A 26,945-nucleotide genomic window follows, 5' to 3' on the forward strand; every position below is an offset into this window, starting at 1 on the left:
AACGAGATTCATTCAAGTGTGGCAGCTCTCCTGGACGGCGGGGCGTGTCAGACCACTGGCTACACACAGTGTGAGGAGGGCTATGTGAGAGGCGTTCAATGAATTCGAAAGTAAAGTTCTATGTGCTGACTTGGCAGAAAATCCTAAGAAATTTTGGTCTTATGTCAAAGCGGTAGGTGGATCAAAACAAAACGTCCAAACACTCTGTGACCAAAATGGTACTGAAACAGAGGATGACAGACAAAGGCCGAAATACTAAATGTCTTTTTCCAAAGTTGTTTCACAGAGGAAGACTGCACTGTAGTTCCTTCTCTAGATTGTCGCACAGATGACAAAATGGTAGATATCGAAATAGATGACAGAAGGATAGAAAAACAATTAAAATAGCTCAAAAGAGGAAAGGCCGCTGGACCTGATGGGATACCAGTTCGATTTTACACAGAGTACACGAAGGAACGCGCCCCCCTTCTTGCAGCGGTGTACCGTAGGTCTCTACAAGAGTGTAGCGTTCTAAAGGGAAAAGGGCATAGGTCATCCCCATTTTCAAGAAGGGACGTCGAACCGATGTGCAGAACTATAGACCTATATCTCTAACGTTGATCAGTTGTAGAATTTTGGAACACGTATTATGTTCGAGTATAATGACTTTTCTGGAGACTAGAGTTCTACTCTGTAGGAATCAGAATGGGTTTCGAAAAAAACGATCATGTGAAATCCAGCTCGCGCTATTCGTCCACCAGACTCAGAGGGCCGTAGACACGGGTTCCCAGGTAGATGCCGTGTTTCTTGATTTCCGCAAGGCGTTCGACACAGTCCCCCACAGTCGTTTAATGAACAAAGTAAGAACATATGGACTATCAGACCAATTGTTTGATTGGACTGAAGAGTTCGTAGATAACAGAACGCAGCATGTCATTCTCAGTTGAGAGAAGTCTTCCAAAGTAAGAGTGATTTCAGGTGTGCCACAGGGGAGTGTTGTAGGACCGTTGCTATTCACAATATACATAAATGACCTTGTGGGTAAAATTGGAAGTTTACTGAGGCTTTTTGCGGATGATGCTGTAGTATATCGAGAGATTGTAACAATGAAAAATTGTACTGGAATGCCGGAGGATCTGCAACGAATTGACGCATGGTGCAGGGAATGGCAATTGAATCTCAATGTAGACAAGTGTAATGTGCTGCGAATACATAGAAAGTGTTGTGTACATAGTTCCGCATAGTCAGCGCGTACACAACTTTCCCACTAGAGCGCGCCCCGCTAAGCACAACAGCGCAGGCGCAGCGCTCGTCCATCTCCGCACTACGAGATGGCGCTGTCTTAGAGACGGACCAAATTCTTCTTCCGCCGATCCGCGTATTAATATGTAACGCAGCCAATGAGATTGCTGCTAACGTAGAACCTTTTCTCCCCCCGGATCACACTCGCGCAGTGATACCTGAATGTGCGAGGTATTATAACGAGTGTACAGACCTCCGATTAGTCAGTCTGCATTTGTCTGCCTTAGTCTGTACCAATCTGCATTAGTCTGTAGTCAAGTTTCAGTCTGCGCCTAATAAGATTACCATATCCCTGTACATAGCCATGAAGATAAATGAACAGACACTTTGTCAAGTATCAGAGATATTTTAGAATAAGATTAACGTACCAAGACCAAGGGAACTTCAGACTGTCAATTGTAAACAGCATCCAGAATCAAGTTACTTAATGTCTATGTTTTTTATTATTTTAATAAATGTGTGTGAAAATTAATCAAGTTCTGTTTAAAGTTGGTCACCGTCAATCTGCTACTTTAAGCGCGCAAGTGGCATTTCTATCGTCTGACCTAATGGCAGAAGATAAACACGTCACGATAAGACCACGAGACATGTTGGTGACACTCGTTAGAGTGACAAGTCAAATAATCTGATGGTGTGTGTACCGAAAGTCTTACAGTACGCACACCACAGAAAGATAGATCCTTTATCATTTAGATACAATATAGCAGGTCACCAACTGGAAGCAGTTAATTCCATAAATTATCTGGGAGTAGGCATTAGGAGTGATTTAAAATGAAATGATCATATGAAGTTGATCTTCGGTAAAGCAGATGCCAGACTGAGATTCATTGGAAGAATACTAAGGAAATGCAATCCGAAAACAAAGGAAGTAGATTACAGTACACTTGTTCGCCCACTGCTTGATAGAAGAGATAGAGAAGATCCAATGGAGAGCAGCACGCTTCGTTACAGATCATTTAGTAATTGTGAAAGCATTACGGAGATGATAGATAAACTCCAGTGGAAGACTTTGCAGGAGAGACGCTCAGTAGCTCGGTACGGACTTTTGTTGAAGTTTCGTGAACATACCTTCAGTGAGGAGTCAAGCAGTATATCGCTCCCTCCTACGTATATCTCGTGAAGAGACCATGATGATAAAATCAGAGAGATTAGAGTCCGCACAGAAGCATACCGACAATCTTTCTTTCCACGAATGATACGAGACTGGAATAGAAGGGAGAACCGATAGAGGTACTCAAAGTACCCTCCGCCACACACCGTCAGGTGGCTTGCGGTGTATGGATGTACATGTAGATGTAGATGTAGCAGCAGATGAGGCACCAGTCTTACAGTCCACTGCAGGTCGTTGGTTCGACCCCCTGTGGCTGAAGCGGGGTCCGTAGCCCGCCGGCCAGTGGCGAACCACTCCACGGCTCGCTACCACGGGCAATCGTCCTGGCTTCCAACACACGCTGGAGGCATCCCGAGGCGAGGGCCGCAGATTCGGACGCCAGATCACGGCCGCTTGTCGTCGCTGCGACGTCAGCCACGCCGGCGAGAGGAAGGACGCAGCTGGCCACCTGCAGCTCACACCAAGCGGCGCTGAGTAGGCAGGGACACAGCCAACTCCTGGTATCCTGACTACGCCGCAACTCCACTGGCATACAAGGCCATCTCGACACAGCATTGCATTGCACGGGCCGCTGGGGTGCTTCCTCAGCATTGTGACGCAGACCAAGAGGAACGAGGGCACTGTAGCTAAAAAACAATAAATCACTTGGAAAGTTCTCACCGAGTTTTAATACGGCACCTCCTGGCACCCATCCACTGCAACATGTTTAAAGTGGTACAGTGTGCGAAGCTTCAAATAACACTTTCTGGCACTGAAGTGCATGTAACTCAAGTGTGTGTGCCGTATCATTTTATTTACGAGATCATCGCAGATGCAAACACGCCACTAGGCATCTTCCCATTTCACAGCAGAAAAGAACCCCTTTACATAGCAAACAGAACTGCCTAATCTTTGTTTCTGTGCAATCCTTGACTCTCCCCATCAAGATTGACAGAGCTGGGTCTTTCTCCTGTTCTCTCCCGATGTCTTTCAAGCTCGCGATCACATAAATTTCAAATGTTACATTTTTTATATAGTACAAAGTGCTCCTCCTGCAATGGATTCACACTATTTCTCTCCAATCCTACAGGTGATCATGACAACGCATCAGCAATGATGTTCTCTTCCCCATGTATGTGAATGATTGTAAAATAAGATTCTTGCAATGCGTGGACCCATTTTCTCAGTCTTTTGTTGCAGAGCTTTTCTGTCAAAAGAAACTCTAAAGCCTTATGGTTGGTTTATACTCTCGTTTTACGACCATACAAAAAGAATCTGTGTTTCTCACAGCTCCAGACGACCGCTAGTGCTTCCAATTCTATGACTGAGTAATTTTTTTCGCATTTACTCAGGACATGGCTTCTGAAATCTATGGTTTTGTGTAGCATATTACCACCTTCTTTGTACCTCCGTAAGATCATGACCCCCAGACCAGAATAGGAGCTGCCCATAATCATACAAAATTCCTCTTCTAGACTGAGGTGAGGCAGGATTGGCGCATTAACGAGCACGTTTTTGAGCGCTTGAAACTCGTCCTCAGCCACGTCATCCGACACCCACAAAGACTTCTTTCCAGTGAGATGGCAAAGCTGTTTTATTTGTATAAATCTCTTGCAGAAATTGTCAATTCCAAGAACTCCATGGAGTTGTTTTTTTGTTGTTGGGATAGGAAATTTTGCTATTGCTTCTATTTTATCTGGATCCGGAGAGATTCCCTCTGCCGTAAAGACGTGGTCTAGGAATTTGACTTTGGATGTCCCGATACATGACTGGGTAATATTTCCAGTGACGTCACACTCTCTGTAGGTACGGAGAGGATTTCTCCTAACGTCATGTTGTGTTGCCTCCATGGCGGCTCTGCAATCAGTAGATCATCCGCATAGTTGGTGATCTTTCACTTAATAGGGTCAATAAGGATTCTAAATGGTTCAAATGGTTCTGAGCACTATGGGACTTAACATCTCAGGTCATCAGTCCCCTAGAACTTAGAATTACTTAAACCTAACTAACCTAAGGACATCACGCAGATCCATGCCCGAGGCAAGATTCGAACCTGCGATCGTAGCGGTCACGCGGTTCCAGAGTGAAGCGCCTAGAACCGCTCGGCCACCAGCGGCCGGCCAATAAGGATTCTATGTAGTCCTCTAATGGAAGCAGCCGAAGAGACATTCAGACCAAATGGTAACCGTTTGAATTTATTGTATTTACCGGGTGCAAGGAATGCCGTGTATTTCTGGCATCCGGTCAGAAGGTTATTTACCAGAAGCCTTATCTTAAATCGATCGAGAAGAAAACAGTGACTCCGCAGAAATTTTGTAGCAGCTCTTCTAGCTTCTCCGGTCGGTTGGTTTCTGGTTCAATTATCATGTTGATTTGGAGCGAATGTAGCACCAAGCGAATTTTGCCGTCCTGTTTCTCAAACACAGTGATTGGATTAATGTACATGGAGGTCGCTGGTTCGATACTACCATCAACCAGGATTTTCTTAATCTCCAAGTAGACTTCCTCCCAGTATACTAGTGGTATCATGTAGGATTTATTGTGGTCCCGTACCCAGAATGCATATTTGAAGTTACCAATTGATCTGTCTTTGGCAAGAATATATCGGTGTCCCCTCTTAACAGACTCGTCAAATCCTTCTTGTTGCGCGTTGGAGTTTTTCCAAGTTGTTCAACATACCTCGTGTACCTCTTGCTTCGTCTGTGTCGCCTCTTGTGCTGTCGGTCTACTTCCGTATCGACGCGGGGATCCTACAGCTCCTTCCGCATTGCTAGTGTAGCTCAGGTTTAAACACTCATCCGCGGTCTGTGCTCGTATTGCTCGACAGTCTGGCAACTCCCTCTTTCTGTAGGATTATTTCACCCTGTCCTACATCGAGAACGGCCTGCTGTTCTCTTAAAAAGTCCATTCCAAACATTATCTCGATAGACAGAGCGGGGAATACCAGGAAGTTTGTCTCTAAAATATGCTCTTGGCAGTTAACCACCAGTCGACTTTGAAACTGCACCTCAGTGTGCTTACCCGTCAAGGCATCTTTTAATTCTGTCTTAGTGATTTTGAGCACAGGCCATGGGTGCTTTTCAATGTAGCTGATTGTATGCGGTCTCTGATATGGCGGTAATGTGGCTCCGACTAACGATGATTCCTGTCAGCCCGACGTCACCTACTTTTACATGAACGAAGGGTGCAAATCCTGCTGGTCACCTCTTATTTTCTCACGCACCAGTTCTCCTATATTCTCGTACTCCAATAAGTTACTGTTGCTCGTGCCGATCTTACGTGCGGCTTCGTTTTGGGCTGAGGCCCCAGTGGCTGTCAGTCAGATCCTGTGAGGAGTTCGCTGCCGTTTCTGTTTGAGGGGTTAGGTGGTCTGATTTCCACTACGTAGTGGACTTCACCTACGAATACCTCCATGTCTGCTTATTTCCCCTAAGTTACAGACCGGCTGCACGAAGTGGTTAGAATTTTTCATTTCCCTCCTGTTGCTGTTTCCGTTTTCTTGAAAGGTAGCGCCGTAGTCCCCCTTCTGCTTCTGTTATTCCATTGAGGCTCATTATTAAATCTTTGGCCTTGGTACCGATTTCTTGTTGTCCTGTTTCTGTTTGTATTTTGCCCGTCGTTATTGCCTTCAGACGCACCTCGCGAGTTTCGCGCATTATGTCTCATTCAGTCCCTCGCGTTTTGTGCTTCCTGCACAAAGTCTAACTCCGTAGAGCGCTCTTGAATGAATCTATTGTGTCGTTACATTTGTCAATGAGCAGTTCCTGGTACTTAAATGGCAGTTTCATGTAGAAGTGTCGCCTTATCTCCTTATCACTACATGGTTGGTCAGATAAAGTTTCTTACTGACAAGCGTCTCGAAAAATTTTACTGGACAGTGGGAGCCCGATGCTTCGTAATCCTTCCCCAACATAATCTCCTGTTTAATCCTTTCTTGGGTCTCGTGTGACCAATAGGTATTTAGGAAAGCCTCTCTGAATTCATCGTAGCTGCGACAGTTTGCTGCAATTGCTCTGCTGTTGAACTTATCAGGTGTCCACACACGAATTACAATTTTTGTATTAGTGACTATGACTTGGGTAGTACCATATTCTACTCAGCATCCCATCACTTGGGGTGAAATGAATTGTGGTTGAGAGAAAATGTTTTAAGTCAAAATATTCGTAATTTTGCACCCCTGGACTTTTTCTAAACTCTGGCGCGCACCCGAGATTTCATGGCCGACTGATCCCTGTATGCCGTAGTACCCTTGTCTCGTGTCAGCAGAGTCATGTAGTAATGTTTCCGTACGTCTGAGTCGCGATAACTTCTCTGTGTATTCGCGCCCTTGACTGCGCGCGCTCGGTCGAGTATCGTAACCCCCTTTAAGCGAGCGCTCGTGCAGTGTATTGGCCTAAGGCGTGGGTGTGGCTCCAGATTCGGTTTCAATATTTTGTTTTTGGCATTCCTGGTGACCAACGAGCTCACGGCGTCTTGGAAGGGCGGAAACTCACAGTACACTGCTGTGAGGTGGGCAGCTGGGCCATACACGGCCTGTCCTCTTCCACAAGGGAGAGATTTGTGGCACATTGATGGAGGAGAGTCATTTCCCGAAGAGACTGGAGTGGTGGATCCAGGAAAGTGTACTGCAGTGAAAGAGACTCGTAGAAACGGGTCCAAAGACTGGTGGCACAGAGGTGGTCTTGAAGAGAGAAGGTCATGCCCAGCTTAGATTGGGCAGAAGCGAAGCTGGAAGGTCATCATCAACGAAGGGTGACTAGGCAGCCAAACGTAGCAACACTTGGCGCGGACAAGCTTGCGTCAAAACTTCCAAGACTGGAGAATGGGAGCACAGGGAAAGTCCAGTTGAGTCCAATGGAGGGTGTCCAGAGAGAACAAGAACACACTGTCGCAGGAGACAACTATGGCCATAGACATCCAGGAGCAGCTAGCAGCGTGGGTTGGTGCAGAGTGGTCACCTAGATGCGCATCTTCATATTTTCGCGGCGCAAAGAGTGATCCATAAAATTTCGGGCGGGCAGCCGCATAAATTCGACTTCTTCTTCTTCTAACATTTTGGCTGAATACCGTCCAGCCATCTTCAGAGTGAGCCCAGGTGACAGACGCTCCAGCATTTGCTCCGTCCTTTCAAACCAGTGGGCTGCAGCACTGCGCATGCGACCACAGATACACAAGGCGCCAGAGACGTTGATCGGTGGCAGAGAGGTACGACATATGCATGGAATTAGATCTATGGCTGCGCAGTCGATTCACGCGGTGACAGCGATGCACCGTCGCGACTTCTTTGTGATTTAATTGCAGAAATTGCCGGATTTCATGATTTGTCCAAGATGAAGCCGCTATCTCTATTAATTAAATTCGTCCCCAATCAATTGCAATTGCTGCCTTTGCTACTGAGTCCCAGAAAGATGAAATCGAGGCCAAAATTTCGACGCTATCGTGCACTATAGAGTGCCCAGTGTCAATACAGTGCTTTGCCACAGCAGATTTATTAGGCTGTAATAGCCAGGTGTACCTGCGGTGCTCCGTGCATCTCTCCTGGACAGTACGTATCGCCTGTCCGATGTATGAACGGCCGAATTCACAGGGGATCTTGTAAACACCAGGCTTCCGAAGCACCAAATCATCTTTAATGGAACCCAGGAGTACTGCTGTCGTTGGAGGAGGGCGAAAAATCACTTTCACTTTGTGCTTACTGAGGATCCGTCCTATTTTTGACGATAGGCTTCCCACGTATGGCAGAAAAGCCATCGATTAAAAACTTTCCGTGTTTTCTGCTATTCTTATACCCACAGTTGGTTTCATCTGTAGCGCCTTACGTATCTGACGTGGAGAGTATCCGTTGGTTTCAAAAACTCCCCTCAGGTGTAGAAGCTCGTCCTCCAGACTTATCTCGTCAGCGATGACGTGTGCTCTGTGTACTAGAGTTCTGAGTACATTCATCGTCTGCGAAGGATGGTGGTAGCTGTTTGCACGTAAATATAAATCCGTATGGGTCAGTTTTCGATATACTGCGTGTCCCAAAGTGCCATCATCTTTGCGGCGTACCAACTTATCCAAAAATGGAAGGTATCCATCTTTTCCGATTTCCATCGTGAACTGAATTTGTCTGTGGATGGAATTCAGATGATCTAGAAATTCTTTTAACTTGTCTCCACCATGGGGCCACACTACAAACGTGTCATCAACATCCCTTCAAAACACTGTGGGTTTCAAGTTAGCAGATTTCGGCGCCTTCTCCTCGAAGTCCTCCATAAAAAAGTTGGCCACCAAAGGCGAGGCGACAAAGGACTACCCATGGCGACACCGTCAGTCTGTTCATAAAATTCATTATTAAATAAAAGTATGGTTACCTAGAGCTGGCACGATGTGTGCCATAACGTTGCCTGTTGAAGAACAAAGGAAGTGCATGAGGAGAGTGTGACCCCCATTCAGAAAGGAAGAAGCTCGGGAAGGCAACCTAGGATATGTACTGGAGCCAGAAGTGGCACTTGGTCTGGTGGAAGTGCCGGGCTCAAGGGAGAAGTACAAGTGGGTTAGCTGTCAGAGAAGGCCAGGAGGCAATCATCGGTAAATGCAGAGGCCTGAAGAAGTATATCAGCTGTGCAAAGAAAGGCAGGTCACAAATGCAAGATATCATTGACCTGCACAAGATGCAGAGGTCATATCATCTATGCTGGGAGTGAGGTAGTGTCTCGATGAGTGAGCTGCCAGAAAAGGTGTGCTATAAGAGCCATACTTGGGGCAGAAGCTGTGATAGCATGTCTTTCACTTTAAATGGCACTGCTACTGCACGTAAAACCAAATCAGAAATGTAGTGGAGCAACTGTTTTATTTACTGCCCCCATAACTGCATGAGCTGAGTCAGTGACAGTTCAGGTGCCGGATCAGCATTGAAAAATTAAAGTATGAAACCAGTTAAAGTTGATCGGCATGTTTCTTCTTGCACAACTACTTATTCAGGTGTTACAATACAACTTCAAAATTTTAAATCTACACACTGCACACCCTATGGTTATACAAAGAGGCAATATTCCAGAAACTTCAACCCTGGCTCAGTGTAGGGTAACTTTAGAAGATATCGATTCCAATGTAAAAAAATATTCACAATGCGTTACTAAAGCCCTAGCCAGTCATTCTGCAGTGAGGTCAAGTTTATGAGTACCACCTAATCACTTCAGCTTTAACAGGCAGTAGTCGAAGACCTTGATAACAGTGACATCAGAGTCTCATTAAATCAAATCCAAAACTTCAAGTATAAAACTCTAACATGAATATAAAATCACCATATTCAATTAATATCTGTCGTTGCAACGCTCCAGACACAGTTGTAGGACTCGTATGGTGCGTAATGTTTGATGCGGTGTGTATAGTTTTTTTCATATGTGGACTGCTTAGATAAGGATTCGTGTGTTTAGGTTCGCTACTCCTTTTCAGTTTTTGAAGGTGTAAATGTCAATGTCAAACCAAAGTCGAGAGTGAGAAATTTGATCGGCGTGTTTCTTCTTGCACAACCACTTATTCAGGTGTTACAATACAACTTCAAAATTTTAAATCTACACACTGCACACCCTATGGATATACAAAGAGGCAATATTGAATAGAATTTCAGTGTCTCGTTTGAAAATCTATGCATACTATACGTATCTCCACAGTCACACACAGTCAAACTTATCAGTAGCTACCAGTGATAATACAAATTTATCACTCTCGACTTTGGTTTGACACAGACATTTACACCATCAAAAACTGAAAAGGAGTAGCGAACCTAAACACACGAATCCTTATCTATGCAGTCCACATATGAAAAAAACTGTACACACCGCATCAAACATTACGCACACAAAACAGTGCTCAACATTTCAGTGAAAAACAACAAAAGTGGAATGGGTGCAGTTAACAACGCAGGCATTTAATTGTTCACATAACGACGTAGTATTGGCAACAGAATGAAAGAATCTGCACTATTGCTAGACAAGGCAAGAAAAGTAAATAATGCGACATTTAATCACTGAACTCGATAGAGCAAGTACAGACACACACAAATAAGAATTTTGTCTAAAATACCGAAAAGTAAGCAGTAAGTAACGTGTAATACACATAAATAACTTCCTCCTACAGAAAAAATCATTAATAAAGCACTGGAAAGCATGAGATATGGAATGATCACTGTCAGCTCAAAGCCAGAACTAGGAAACCAACTAGCCACTATGCCCCAGAAGGTAGTGAAAGTAACCAAATAGCAAGTAAGCCAAAGTAAACAGCAAGAACAACTAGTCGACTCCTGAATGTGATGCAGAATCACCAAAATACAAAGTGGAGCAGACTCCGACACGGAGACGGAGGCTATCAGACTCTAGGAACAACGTCCCAGAGCCAAAACCCTTGTTAGTGAAAACGTTTACCCACATCGCCACTGTTATGTCTCTGTTGTGGGTGATGCATTTTACTAATGAATGCATGTGCCCAGATAGCAAAAGAACAATTATCTTGGCGCCTTAACCAAGTACAACAGGAAGTAGCTTCCGAATTAAAACAACTTCGAACAAGATCTGAGCCTTGGCGGCTTTAATTTTGGCAGGCATGGCGCTCTGCTGGCGCCACTAACTACTTGCGTTGCCGATATCGATCTGATCATCTGTCTGGAGCTACGGTCTTTGGTCGAGGCGTGTGTTGTTGGTTGGGCGGAGCCTGGTACTGACAGTTAGTTGGAGGGCACGTGGCTGACAGGTTGTTGCTTTTGGGGTAAATTTCACGTCCTCCCAGCATATCCCGCATTTTGGAAAACATTATATTTATTTAAGTGTTATTGTCAATGTTTCTTCTGGTGTGTACCAGTTGGGTGTCACATTTAAATTCCAGCTTATTGCATTTTGGGCAACTATATATTTACGAGAATTTAAGTGTTATTGTCAATGTTTCTGCTGGTGTGTACCAGATGGGTGTCACGTTTAAACTGTATGTCTTCCCAGCTTTGCTTTATTTTGGGGGAATTGTTTATTGTTTAAGGGAGGTTATTAAGGCTTATATGAGGTGCATTCAAGTTCTAAGGCCTCCGATTTTTTTTCTCCGGACTGGAAAGAGATAGAAACATGCGCATTGTTTTAAAATGAGGCCGCGTTCATTGTCAATACGTCCCAGAGATGGCAGCACCGTACGGCAGATGGAATTTTACCGCCAGCGGCGAGAATGAGAACTGTTTTAAATACTTAAAATGGCGACGTTCTCCTTACTTGAACAGCGTGCAGTCATTCGTTTTCTGAATTTGCGTGGTGTGAAACCAATTGAAATTCATCGACAGTTGAAGGAGACATGTGGTGATGGAGTTATGGATGTGTCGAAAGTGCGTTCGTGGGTGCGACAGTTTAATGAAGGCAGAACATTGTGTAACAACAAACCGAAACAACCTTGGGCTCGCACAAGCTGGTCTGACGACATGATCGAGAAAGTGGAGAGAATTGTTTTGGGGGATCGCCGAATTACTGTTGAACAGATCGCATCCAGAGTTGGCATTTCTGTGGGTTCTGTGCACACAATCCTGCATGACGACCTGAAAATGCGAAAAGTGTCATCCAGGTGGGTGCCACGAATGCTGACGGACGACCACATGGCTGCCCGTGTGGCATGTTGCCAAGCAATGTTGACGCGCAACGACAGCATGAATGGGACTTTCTTTTCGTCGGTTGTGACAATGGATGAGACGTGGATGCCATTTTTCAATCCAGAAACAAAGCGCCAGTCAGCTCAATGGAAGCACACAGATTCACCGCCACCAAAAAAATTTCGGGTAACCGCCAGTGCTGAAAAAATGATGGTGTCCATGTGCTGGGACAGCGAGGGCGTAATGCTTACCCATTGCTTTCTAAAGGGCACTACGGTAACAGGTGCATCCTACGAAGATGTTTTGAAGAACAAATTCCTTCCTGCACTGCAACAAAAACGTCCGGGAAGGGCTGCGCGTGTGCTGTTTCACCAAGACAACGCACCCGCACATCGAGCTAACGTTATGCAACAGTTTCTTCGTGATAACAACTTTGAAGTGATTCCTCATGCTCCCTACTCACCTGACCTGGCTCCTAGTGACTTTTGGCTTTTTCCAACAATGAAAGACACTCTGCGTGGCCGCACATTCACCAGCCGTGCTGCTATTGCCTCAGCGATTTTCCAGTGGTCAAAACAGACTCGTAAAGAAGCCTTCGCCGCTGCTATGGAATCATGGCGTCAGCGTTGTGAAAAATGTGTACGTCTGCAGGGCGATTACGTCGAGAAGTAACGCCAGTTTCATCGCTTTCGGGTGAGTAGTTAATTAGAAAAAAAATCGGAGGCCTTAGAACTTGAATGCACCTCGTACATCGTTAAGCGCTTTCCAACAGCCGCAATCACTGGTGTGACATGTTATCCTTTATGTATTTTGGATGGACGTTATTCACTGGCTTAACCTGTTATCCATGCTTGGGAATTGTTAGTACATTTAGTGGCAGTCATTTGTAATTCATTTTACTGATAAAACTTAGTTTCTTGAACCAGCATGCAGCCACGTCTAGCTGGTGTGACTTCTTACTTATATTTGGGAGCTGTTTCAAGCCCTCGCCGTTATGGTATAAACTGTTATAGTTTGTTATTAATGAAGTGAGTCTGTTCAAGTTCTTTAAACTATTGTGAGCGTTGTTATTCTTTGAACAAGGTTTTTCAAATTGTAATTATAGTATTGTTGTTAAGCAATAAAGTGTGTTTTGTGAAACAACAAATGACGAAATATGTGGGTTCACCTTCCGTGTGTTTTTCCTTAAAATTATGCCAATCCTTGCTGTGAGGCATCATGGTCATTCTGATCTGATAAGAGTTTGACACCAAATACAATGACAGTTTCTTGAATGTGCGAGCCACACTATTGCGCTAACGTTAATTACACTGTCTGTCGCAGTAGAGTATAGCTGACGTAAATTAAGTCCATGTTGATGCACTCGCGATGACTTGGTGGTTTCGACGTAATGTGATGCCATAAGATATGACGTTTGTGCTGCACGCTTCAAGTAGAGCTACGGTCGCAGGTTAGAATCCTGCCTCGGGCATGGCTGTGTGTGATGTCCTTAGGTTAGTTAGGTTTAAGTAGTTCTAAGTTCTCGGGGACTGAAGACCTCAGATGTTAAGTCCCATAGTGCTTAGAGCCATTTGAACCATTTGAAGTTGGGCCCAGAGAAACATAACTTTTAACTCCCACTGTTGACTGGCTGGAGAGTGGCTGGGCAGCGTCCTATAATGCCATCCGTCTAAGGAACACACGGAAACTATGATGGTAGCACAGCAGCACTGTGTTCGGCGAAAGTAGTCCTACCAAGCTGCAGGCGTGAAATCCCACTGTTACATTGCAGGCCTCCGGCCGCTGGTGGCCGAGCGGTTCTGGCGCTACAGTCTGGAACCGCGCGACCGCTACGGTCGCAGGTTCGAATCCTGCCTCGGGCATGGATGTGTGTGTTGTCCTTAGGTTAGTTAGGTTTAACTAGTTCTAAGTTCTAGGGGACTGATGACCGCAGATGTTAAGTCCCATAGTGCTTAGAGCCATTTGAACCATTTGAAGTTGGGCCCAGAGAAACATAACTTTTAACTCCCACTGTTGACTGGCTGGAGAGCGGCTGGGCAGCGTCCTATAATGCCATCCGTCTAAGGAACACACGGAAACTGTGATGGTAGCACAGCAGCACTGTGTCCGGCGAAAGTAGTCCTACCAAGCTGCAGGCGTGAAATCCCACAGTTACATTGCAGGCCCCTTGGAAGTCAGGCAACCCGCAGCATACTGTTGTATAGTTGGAGGTAGACGTGCAAGTGCCAGCGTAGGCTACAGTACAGCCATCCACAGCCACTTTTCCCAAGCTCAGCATGTGCAATTGCCAGCTCCGTTTTGCAGTATGAAATATTTCTCTTGTTGTCATCCACTTTCTGTTATATTCTCCCGCTTGTTTCTTTTGTCAGTTCACAGTTATTTATAAAGCATCCTTTATTATGCAGCATGTGTTCACTGGGTATTCCATCCAATTTTTCTTTGCTGCTTTTGAGTTTTCTTATTAATTGTCTTTGCTTATTCACCGTTTTTGTCATCTGAACAGTTCTTATTGTAATAGGGTTGATTCCATGGAGAATAAATTTTTTCATGAGAATCCAGAAGTGACAAGCAGACGTATGTACTACTTATGTTGATGATAGTTTTCTATTAGTTGGAGGTTATTATAAAGAGTTATAACAATTGTTAACAAATTCAGAGACCTGCGTAATAAAATCAGATTTACATATGAGATGGTGTCGAACACACAGTGTAGTCACTTTAATACGACCATCAGTAAAAGGCAGGAAAACCAGCTTCTGCAGTGCGGACGTGTAGGGAGAGCAACAGTGAGGTTGTGGAAGGTACTAACAGGGATGTGGAGCCATGACAACTACGGTACCATGGCCAGCAGTGCTAGGTCTCTTGGTTCAGGTTCCATGGGTGCGAGCAGCCCAATCAAGGTGACCCCACAGATCATTCGGTCTAAATCTCTTCTTCCTAGCATTCTTCGAACCACGTACGCACAATCTGCGCTGTGTTACACTTTGCATTGTCCTACTGGTAGCTGCCATTGTGCCGAGGAAAGAGTCCCAATGATAAATGCATACCTGTGCTGATTCAGTTTACCTTCCAGAAAATGAGATCGTCCAGGAACTGCCACGAAAACGTTCCTCACACATAACGCTCCCACCTTTGACTTGAACCCCTCCGACGATTGTTGCAGGGCCGTACTCGCCGAATGAGCACAAAAACGTGATTCACTTGAAGAGACCACCTGTCGCCTCTCAGTGGACATCCAGTTACGGTACAAGCGTATAAATTCCAGCCTTTGTCGTTGATGGACATCAGTCAGCATGGGTACAAGAACCAGAAAACCTGCTGCGAAGGCCCATACGCAGTAACGTTCAGTGAGTCGTCGTTGAGGGGAACTGTTGGTAGCCCCTCGGTTCATCTGGGCTGTCAGCTGCTCAAGAGTTGCACGCCCATCCGTCTCCGCAGCTATAGTTCATCCCTGTCACCTATGGCTCATGATGTACCAAAGTTGTCTCAGCGCCGGTTTATGACTGCACCATTTTGGCGTGCATGGTATTCTTTAACCACGGCAGTATGGTGGGAAGGAACACTCTGAGCCGTGCGTGGCTCATGTTCGTGCCATCTATTATGTAACATCTTGCTTTACCATACGGCCGCCTCGTCATTTTAAATTTCAACTACTGGTGTCACTGAATTACTGTCTCGCCTGCCCGTGAGTGGCAGTAGCAGCGCGCATCGATATTTGCCCTGCCGTATTATCTTTGTTGCACGGCTGTTACTTCCCGATCGTCGTGTATCGTGGAGTGAGATCGGACCTGGAGCGGTTGGAGTTGGATACCGGCAGAAGTGCAGTCGGGACGTAGCAGCAGTCGGGGACGGAGCGCTAGGGAGATGCGGACAGCCAGTACTCGCCGACCGCTCGCGACACAGGATGAACTGTCCGACGGACGGAGATGTCAGCGGGGTCGACAGTTGGTCGGTCGTTCAATTTGGTCGCTTCTTTTGGCGACGTGTGTTTGGTCTTTTGACCGTTTCTGGGCCTCGTCATTGGGTCATCTTACTGGACGTGGCTCGGTTCCTTCTTGTGCGGAGACGTCGTGGCCAATGGGCTAGAGTTACCTCTGCATGATTGGGTCCGAGCCAGTGTGCCCGGATCACCGTGTCTCCCAGTTCCCGACGGACATCGGACGCTCATAGTTTGAGTGCCAACGACCTTGGTTGCTTGTTGTTCGGTCGTCTGGTCAGACGACGTGTGTTTCGCCACCGACCTTCGGGTTTGTGTGTGTGTCCGCCGGTGATTTGTTCTAGTTGTTCATCAGTGATTCGTTTTACGAGTGTTCGGTTTCTTGTGGCAGTGTTTCGTGCAACACTGTGTACCCTGTGTCAGTTCGACTGAGCAATGCTTTAAATGCTGTAATGCTGTCTGTGTATTGCAGTAGGCAGTTGGTCGGTTGCGACAGAACAGCGAGCGAGTGTTTTCTTACCGAGTTGATGCTGTCCGCCACGGCGTGTAGTTCCACAGCCGTTGCGATATTCAAGTATGTCATTAGTTATTGTGCTTTGGATTATTAACAGACTAATATTTGAAGACGAGTGTTACAGGTCTCTTCGCCTCGCTGCCATTTTGGTTGTAGTGTTTTTGGTCTGGTGACCGAAATCAGGTAGATGGTTGGTTCGTCGGCTGTCTGTCGGTTGGATTGGCTTCCAATTTAGAGATTGTTGGTCAGACTGCCTGTCTCGCCTAAACGGGCGTTAGTGTTACAATTCCAGGCCGACCCTTGGGAACTGCTGAGCGCCGTTCGCTGTTTGTTACATAGTAGCTTCCCTGTTTGAGTTTTAGTTATTTGGTTGATGTGTGGCTTTCAGCCGAGTCTCAATATGTCTTAAATTAATGTTCTTGTCTTGCCCTTAAGGCGTAAAATTGTTATGCTGTTATATCGGGCCTTCAGCCGAATTTTATTTGAGAGGTTTTAAGATAAGGCCTTCTGCCTTTTAAATTGAAACTCTTTTCTAGGCCTTAAGCCGTTAAACATATTTTGTTGATATGTGGCCTTCAGCCGAGTATTAACATCTCTTAAATTAATGTCTTGGTCTTGCCCTTAAGGCACGAGATTGTTACCCCTTATTTTATATGAAATGTTTTAAGATACTTCCTTCTGCGTTTTAAAATTAAAACTCTTCTTTCTACGGCTTAAGCCGTTAAATTATTTGTTGGTGAGCGGCCTTCAGCCAAGTTTTAATATCTCTTAAATTAGTGTTCTTCTCTTGCCCTTAAGGCATAAAATTCTTATGCTTTTGCATGGGGCCAATTTGCATGAAATGTTTTAAGATAAGGCCTTCTGTCTTTTGATTGAAATTCCTGTTATTGCTTGATATGCGACCTCCACCCTAGTTCCATTAAAATTAAACTGCTAAGGCCTTCATCCGATTAGATTGAAGATTTAGAAAATATTCTTCGGTGAAACCTCCAGAAGAACCTTGTATTTATATTTTGCTTAGGCCTTGTGCTTTGGATTTTGAATGTGGCCTTCAGCTGATCTAAAGTTAATCAAAGGAGGTTGATTAAGGTTTGAGTGTTTTGCATCCTTGTTGTAATATTGTGTGTTGATAAATAAAGTTTGTATATTGAGTGCAACTGAGAGGAACTCATTTTGGCCCCTTTCCACAACCTAATCCGCTCTGTCCTGCTAGCCCAGGCATTTCACACTGCATCATATTTATGAATAATACAGACACTGCAATATCGTGTTTATCAGTTGACACCGGACGAGCGACTTCTAATTAAAATGTCTCCCCTGTACGGGAATATACATATGAATGTACTAGTGCAGGATGGACATACAGGGTAGGCGACATATGGAAGTTCGGGTCCGGCTTCGAGTCGTGCCTGGATAATCTAATGGCAAGGCAACCTCTCGCGATAAGCGGTAAATCCGGGTTCGAGTCCCTCTCCTGCACAAATTTTCATTGTCGTCGTTCCATTACAGCTGACTGAAGTCCACATTCGGAACTGCGAATACATTTAATGTATTTCATAATGTCTGTACCCACCGCAGTGCTTTTTCCTTCGGACGTGCATGCATATCCGAGGGAACATTGCATCGTATTTCTGAATAACACAGGCACTGCAATATCGTAGAAACAAAATAGTTCCAACATAATTGACGATAGCTACAATAAGTACATTCGTTTACCATACTATGGTAATATTAGTCAGAGGGTATCGTAAGTTTTAAGTAAATGGAAAGTGAATGTGGCTTTTTCTACTACGGGTAACTGGCGTAGAATTTAAAAAAATAGGACTGAAAAAAGAAATCTTTTCCATGGATCAGATGTCTATAGAATTAAATGTCCTGACTGCGATGGCCGCTATGGGGGACAAACTGGTAGACGGCTGGAAGCCAGATTTAGCGACTATCTCGCGTTAAATCGTAAAAATGCGGAAGAAAAATCTAACTTCGCAGATGAGTTTCTTGAAAATTGGCATAGCGCAACAGTTTTGTCCTGACAATAACAACATAGTTATGGTTACACACCGCCTAGACCGCGTATGAGTACAAAGATATGATGTGTTTGCCACATTATTACATTATGTTGTTGAAAGTTTATTAGATTAGTTTTAACACCGAACTATGTAAATTATAATATATTTTTATGTTTAGCTTATGGGAGAGGATATTTTAAAGCCTAAAGATTTCTGGTACTTTGACATACGGCAGCTGGTGATATAATCTGTAACACCTCTTTTGTCTGTTCCAATTCAGCAACTGCGTTCAGTACGCAACACGGTTTTAATAAAAAATGTTATTAATTTAGGTATTTTGAATACGATGTTTTGTATTTTTGATACTATGTTCAGCTGTAAAGTGTGCAGCAATAACGGATTTCACTGGTTAGTTCAGACAATTACCATCATGCATAATTATAAAACATAGTCACTGTTATGTTGCTTGAGGCTTTCCCGACGGACATGTTGTATATATGGTTGTTGGGCGAGACGTCGGATGTCGTAGTGAAAACTCCACAATATTTCCTCAGCGCAACTGGCCGACATCTTCAGGTGCGACGAACACACTGCTAAGGCTTGACTAGAGCCCCCGATTTATGCCAGTCTTAGGCAGGAAGTGCGCATGCGTGGAGGCGTCAAATTCGATGGCCAATAGCGACGATATCAACCGATAGCTGGAAGGACAGCAACGCCACCTGCAAGATGAGGAACCAAAGACTTCGGCGCACGCGCGGAGGCTGCCGCTGCTGCTCTGAGCTGCCATCGGCCGCCCCTGAGACCTATGTCGGAAGCCGCAAGCAAAAATGCGCGTCCGCGTAGGCGCGTGACTCTCCTCCCGTTGTCAACAGAATATTTATGTTGCTGGCGAATCGTCATCCGTCGTATGACCAATAGTACTCTCTGCTCGATGCGACTTCAATATGGCCACTGCTGGATCCCAAGCTGTACTGAGCTTAAAGCCCGTGTCTCTGTTTACAAGATTCCTCGAGCTACGTATTTCCACTGCTTCCTTAATAACACTGTCCCAGTACGAACTCGTCGACGCGAGAATTTTGGTGTGTTGATAATTCATAGAATGGCCTGTACTGAGACAATGCTCCGCCACTGCAGACTTCTCTGGTTGCTCCAGATGAGTGTAGCGTCGGTGTTCAGTACATCTCTCTTCTACAGTGCAACAAGTTTGTCCGATGTACGACATGCCGCAGCTACAAAGAATCTCGTAAACACCGGGTCTTCTTAGACCAAGGCTGTCCTTAGATGAGCACAAGAGAGCTCTGAGTTTTGCCGGCGGACGAAAGACACATTTAACTTTATGCCTCTTCAATAACCTTCCTATTTTTGAAGAGACACCGCCGATGTATGGCAAGATGACCATTCCCCTTTGTTCTTCGCCTTCTTCCAGTTCCTCACGTTGGGTAACCCACTTCGGGTGTAAGGCACGGCGATTCTCCCGTTCGCAGTATCCATTTTGTTGGAAAGTGGTACGCAGATGGAGTAGCTCATTGGATAAGCTGTCTAGGTCTGATATGGGTCGTGCTCTGTGAGCCAACGTCCTAAGTACGCCACTACGTTGCAAAGGATGGTGACAGCTGGTGGCCTGTAAGTATAAGTCCGTGTGTGTTGGTTTACGATACACTGCGTGATCTAATGTGACATCTTCTTTTCTCCGTACCTACACGTCAAGGAATGGAATTTCGCCGTTTTTCTCCATCTCCATAATGAACTTGATGTGGGAAGATGCTCAAGAAATACATTCAGCGATGCAGTGCCGTGAGGCCAGATAACAGAGTTGTCGTTCACATATTGCCAAAAACACGTAGGTTTCAAATCCGACGACTGGAGTGCTCTCTCCTCGAAGTCTCCCATAAAAAGATTAGCCACAATGGGTGACAAGGGACTACCCATTGCGACGCCGTCAGTCTGTTCAAAGTATTGTCCATTAAATAATAAGTACGTCGAGGTGAGCACATATTGGAATAAGTCTAAAAGTTCCCCATCCAGTTTCTCGCTAATAAGGAACAACGATTCCTGCAATGGTATTCGAGTAAAAAGCAAGATTACGTCAAAACTTACGAGCATATCTGTTGGTGCGAGTCGTAAGTTCTTGAGCCGACGAATAAAGTCTTGTGAGTTACGGATATGATGCTCACACTTTCCTACTAATGGGCTCAGTTGCGCTGCCAGTTGTTTCGCGAGATTATACGTTGGTGCCCCAATATTACTCACAATAGGCCGCAGTGGCACATTATCCTTGTGAATTTTGAGCAATCCATATACCCTGGGAGGTACGGGCGCCTATGTACGTAGTCTCTTAGCAACCACATCGGAGATCGTGCTGTTCTTGAGGAGATCCAGAGTTTTTCGCTGCTACAGGTGTAGGATGTGTTGCTTGAGGCTTTCCCGACGGACATCTACATCTACATTTATACTCCGCAAGCCACCCAACGGTGTGTGGTAGAGGGCACTTTACGTGCCACTGTCATTACCTCCCTTTTCTGTTCAAGTCGCGTATGGTTCGCGGGAAGAACGACTGTCTGAAAGCCTCCGTGCGCGCTCGAATCTCTCAAATTTTACATTCGTGATCTCCACGGGAGGTATAAGTAGGGGGAAGCAATATATTCGATGCCTCATCCAGAAACGCACCCTCTCGAAACCTGGTGAGCAAGCTACACCGCGATGCAGAGCGCCTCTCTTGCAGAGTCTGCCACTTGAGTTTGCTAAACATCTCCGTAACGCTATCACACTTACCAAATAACCCTGTGACGAAACGCGCCGCTCTTCTTTGGATCTTCTTTATCTCCTCCGTCAACCCGATCTGGTACGGATCCCACATTGTTGAGCAATACTCAAGTATAGATCGAACGAGTGTTTTGTAAGCCACCTCCTTTGTTGATGGACTACATTTTCTAAGGACTCTCCCAATGAATCTCAACCTGGTACCCGCCTTACCAACAATTAATTTTATGTGATCATTCCACTTCAAATCGTTCCGCACGCATACTCCCAGATATTTTACAGAAGTAACTGCTACCAGTGTTTGTTCCGCTATCATATAATCATACAATAAAGAATCCTTCTTTCTATGTATTCGCAATACATTACATTTGTCTATGGAAAGGGTCAGTTGCCACTCCCTGCACCAAGTGCCTATCCGCTGCAGATCTTCCTGCATTTCGCTACAATTTTCTAATGCTGCAACTTCTCTGTATACTACAGCATCATCTGCGAAAAGCCGCATGGAACTTCCGACACTATCTACTAGGTCATTTATATATATTGTGAAAAGCAATGGTCCCATAATACTCCCCTGTGGCACGCCAGAGGTTACTTTAACGTCTGTAGACGTCTCTCCATTGATAACAACATGCGGTGTTCTGTTTGCTAAAAACTCTTCAATCCAACCACACAGCTGGTCTGATATTCCGTAGGCTCTTACTTTGTTTATCAGGCGACAGTGCGGAACTGTATCGAACGCCTTCCGGAAGTCAAGGAAAATAGCATCTACCTGGGAGCCTGTATCTAATATTTTCTGGGTCTCATGAACAAATAAAGCGAGTTGGGTCTCACACGATCGCTGTTTCCGGAATCCATGTTGATTCCTACAGAGTAGATTCTGGGTTTCCAAAAACGACATGATACTCAAGCAAAAAACATGTTCTAAAATTCTACAACAGATCGACGTCAGAGATATAGGTCTATAGTTTTGCGCATCTGATCGACGACCCTTCTTGAAGACTGGGACTACCTGTGCTCTTTTCCAATCATTTGGAACCTTCCGTTCCTCTAGAGACTTGCGGTACACGGCTGTCAGAAGGGGGGCAAGTTCTTTCGCGTACTCTGTGTAGAAACGAATTGGTATCCCGTCAGGTCCAGTGGACTTTCCTCTGTTGAATGATTCCAGTTGCTTTTCTATTCCTTGGACACTTATTTCGATGTCAGCCATTTTTTCGTTTGTGCGAGGATTTAGAGAAGGAACTGCAGTGCGGTCTTCCTCTGTGAAACAGCTTTGGAAAAAGGTGTTTAGTATTTCAGCTTTACGCGTGTCATCCTCTGTTTCAATGCCATCATCATCCCGGAGTGTCTGGATATGCTGTTTCGAGCCACTTACTGATTTAACGTAAGACCAGAACTTCCTAGGATTTTCTGTTAAGTCGGTACATAGAATTTTACTTTCGAATTCACTGAACGCTTCACGCATAGCCCTCCTTACGCTAACTTTGACATCGTTTAGGTTCTGTTTGTCTGAGAGGTTTTGGCTGCGTTTAAACTTGGAGTGAAGCTCTCTTTGCTTTCGCAGTTGCTTCCTAACTTTGTTGTTGAACCACGGTGGGTTTTTCCCGTCCCTCACAGTTTTACTCGGCACGTACCTGTCTAAAACGCATTTTACAATTGCCTTAAACTTTTTCCATAAACACTCAACATTGTCAGTATCGGAACAGAAATTTTCGTTTTGATCTGTTAGGTAGTCTGAAATCTGCCTTCTATTACTCTTGCTAAACAGATAAACCTTCCTCCCTTTTTTTATATTCCTATTAACTTCCATATTCAGGGATGCTGCAACGGCCTTATGATCACTGATTCCCTGTTCTGCACTTACAGAGTCGAAAAGTTCGGGTCTGTTTGTTATCAGTAGGTCCAAGATGTTATCTCCACGAGTCGGTTCTCTGTTTAATTGCTCGAGGTAATTTTCGGATAGTGCACTCAGTATAATGTCACTCGATGCTCTGTCCCTACCACCCGTCCTAAACATCTGAGTGTCTCAGTGTATATCTGGTAAATTGAAATCTCCACCTAACAATATAATGTGCTGAGAAAATTTATGTGCAATGTATTCCAAATTTTCTCTCAGTTGTTCTGCAACTAATGCTGCTGAGTCGGGAGGTCGGTAAAAGGAGCCAATTATTAACCTAGCTCGGCTGTTGAGTGTAACCTCCACCCATAATATTTCACAGGAACATGTTGTATATATGAAACTTCCTGGAAGATTAAAACTGTGTGCCGGACCGAGACTCGAACTCGGGACCTTTGCCTTTCGCGGGAAAGTGCTCTACCGACTTAGCTACCCAAGCACGACTCACGCGCCGTCCTCACAGCTTTAATTCTGCCACTACCTCGTCTCCTACTTCCAAACTTCACAGAAGCTCTCCTGCGAACCTTGCAGAACTAGCACTCCTGGAAGAAAGGATATTGCGGAGACATGGCTTAGCCACAGCTTAGGGGATGTTTCTAGAACGAAATTTTCACCCTACAGCGGAGTGTGCGCTGATATGAAACTTCCTGGCAGATTAAAACTGTGCGCCGGACCGAGACTCGAACTCGGGACCCTTGCCTTTCGCGGGCATGTGCTCTACCGACTGAGCTACCCAAGCACGACTCACACCCCGGCACACAGTTTTAATCTGCCAGGAAGTTTCATATCAGCGCACACTCCTCTGTAGAGTGAAAATTTCATTGTAGAAACATCCCCCAGGCTGTGGCTAAGCCATGTCTCCGCAGTATCCTTTCATCCAGGAGTGCTAGTTCTGCAAGGTTCGCAGGAGAGCTTCTGTGAAGTTTGGAAGGTAGGAGACGAGGAAATGGCGGAATTAAAGCTGTGAGGACGTGGCGTGAGTCGTGCTTGGGTAGCTCATTCGGTAGAGCACTTGCCCGCGAAAGACATAGGTCCCGAGTTCGAGTCTCGGTTTGGCACACAGTTTTAATCTGCCAGGAAGTTTCATATCAGCGCACACTCCTCTGTAGAGTGAAAATTTCATTCTATGTTGTATCTATGGTTCTCGGGCGAGGCGTCGGATGTCACAGTGAAAACTCCACTATTAATCGGTATGACGTACACTAAAGCCAGCTGTATTGTAATTGTCAACCCATCCTGTGACATGAGTAGTTCAGTGGGGACTGTGTGCATATATGTAAGTTATTTTTAATGTTCTAAATTAAATTTACTGCTTTGTATTTTATGACTGACTTACATTTAAAGCTTATGCAACTGTACATTTAGCCGACTAGTGTGGCCGAGCGGTTCTAGGCACTTCAGTCTGGAACCGCGCGACTGCTACGGTCGCAGGTTTGAATCCTGCCTCGGGCATGGAAGTGTGTGATGTCCTTAGGTTTAAGTAGTTCTAAGTTCTACGGGACTGATGACTTCAGATGTTAAGTCCCATAGTGCTCAGAGCCATTTGAACTGTACATTTAACATGGCACGTAAGTTGCCGCGCGGGATTAGCCGAGCGGTCTCGGGCCGCCGTGGTCCCGTAGTTAGCGTGAGCAGCTGCGGAACGAAAGGTCTTTGGTTCAAGTCTCCGTCGAGTGAAAATTTAAACGCCGGCACGGTAGCTCAGCGTGTTCGGTCAGAGGGTAAAGTGCTCTCTGTAGTAAAAAAACTGAGTTAACAGATCAACAACGAACTAAAATGGATGTCTTACGACGTCCGCCCCGAGCAGATGAAAAAAAAAATAAAAAAAAAAAATAAAAAAAATAAAAAAAATAAAAAAAAGCGGTCTGAGGCGCTGCAGTCATGGGTTGTGCGGCTGGTCCCGGCGGAGGTTCGAGTCCTCCCTCGGGCATGGGTGTGTGTGTTTGTCCTTAGGATACTTTAGGTTAAGTAGTGTGTAAGCTTATGGACTGATGGCCTTAGCAGTTAAGTCCCATAATATTTCACACACATTGGAACATTTTCAACATGGCACGTAAGTTACTTTTTGTAGCCGGTTCTTTATATGTGCTTAAATAATGAAAATGGCCACACAGTGGCCGAATTCTGGGTAAGCCATAAATACTATTTGTGGTTGATTGCTTTATCCTTTTTACCTGAAATTTCTTATTATGTCCAACCTATTGTGTTTCCACATCAAATAAGACAACATTCCTTGCGAACATTTTAGTGTCTTCCTAAGCTGCTTTTCAAAGAACGCAGAATTTGTTTTTGTCCCACGGAAAGGATCCCTTTGTTAATGCTATCCTCGTCTTCACTACTTCATGTCTCTTAATGTTGGTTATTCCGCATTCTAAATATTTAAAACTGTCTTTCTGTTTCATTATTCCCTGCCCCCTCTTCCCCCAGACGCTCAACGTTGCCTTTGTCTTTTTGATATTTTGTCCCGATACCATAAAGTTTACAATTCTTCGTTCCACTTCTTCCATCTAATTATCTTCTAATCTTCGGCTAATAAAGCCATACCAGTAATAAAACTTACGCCTTTCATCTTCTTCCTTACTACAACTCCTTGTGTTCCCTAAAGATAATGTTTTACTATTTCCTTTAAATAGGTTTGTGATAGTAGACGTCTTTACCTTAATCTCTCGCCTATATCAATTCATGTAATGTGCCTTTTACAGTTCTAACTTTCACCGGTTGTATCATATACACTGCTGACCATTGAAACTGTAACATCACGAAGGACAGGAAATGCTTATTGAGCACACGGAGTGTAGTAAGAAGAATATACGATTAAATTTATAGGTGATTTGGGTTACACAGGGTGTGAAAATTTGTGCACAGAGCTGCCACTTCTGGTTGCAACAACAGCTCTAAACCGGCTGGGTATCAAGCCCGAGCAAATGCGGGAATGTCGGTCCATGACGCATCAGCTCTCTGTCAAAATCCATCAGTTATAATGGCTGCCGAGCGGTGAAAAGCCATTATCTCGGCAACCCATGATCAGGTGTTTTCAGTGGGTGAAATATCTGAAGAACGTAAGAAAAGGGCAAGGGATACCTTCTGTATCGATGTAGGTCAGGAGAGCATTGGGCATACGTGGTCTTTTGTTACGTTAATGATGAAGACCTCGAAAACTGGTCACAGCCACTGGACTTAACACGTCAAATATAGAACGCCTACTCTCCAAATACCTGGATATAAGCTGCATATTTTCATAATAATCGATTGCAAATCATGTTTGTTTCTTGGATTAAAATGTCTTTGACACGGACACACTCTTCGATGGGGCACAATATGGTTACTATGTTTCTCTGTATTTCAGTTCAATGTGTCGCAATATTTCTCTGGTAGCTGTTCATGTGTGTCACAATATACCCTGCGGTATGGCGTAAGTCTGCAGCATGAAATATGAAATGTAAAAACCTTATTGTTTTTTGCTTTTTAAGCGTTTCTTTTCGATTACTTTCATGCATGATGTTTTAGGACTCAACGACTCCTTTTTTTCCACGAATTCCTTTTAGAGTAGCACTTGCAACCTACGTCCTCAATTATTTGCTGGATGCATTCCAATCTCTGTCTTCCCCTCCCGTTTTTGCGCTCTACGGTTCCCTCTAGTAACATGGAAGTTGTTCCCTGACATCTTAACAGATGTCCTACCATACTGTCCCTTCTACTTGTCAGTGTTTTCTAAATATTCATTTCCTCTCCGATTCTGTGGAGAACCTCCTCATTTCTTACCTCACCAGACCACCTAACTTTCAACATTCTTCTGTAGCACCATGTCTCAATCCTTAGATTCTCTTCTTTTCCGTTTTTTCCACAGTGCATGCCTCACCGC

The sequence above is a fragment of the Schistocerca nitens genome, chromosome 7 (genome assembly GCF_023898315.1).
Source record: "Schistocerca nitens isolate TAMUIC-IGC-003100 chromosome 7, iqSchNite1.1, whole genome shotgun sequence".
Lineage (NCBI taxonomy): Eukaryota > Metazoa > Arthropoda > Insecta > Orthoptera > Acrididae > Schistocerca > Schistocerca nitens.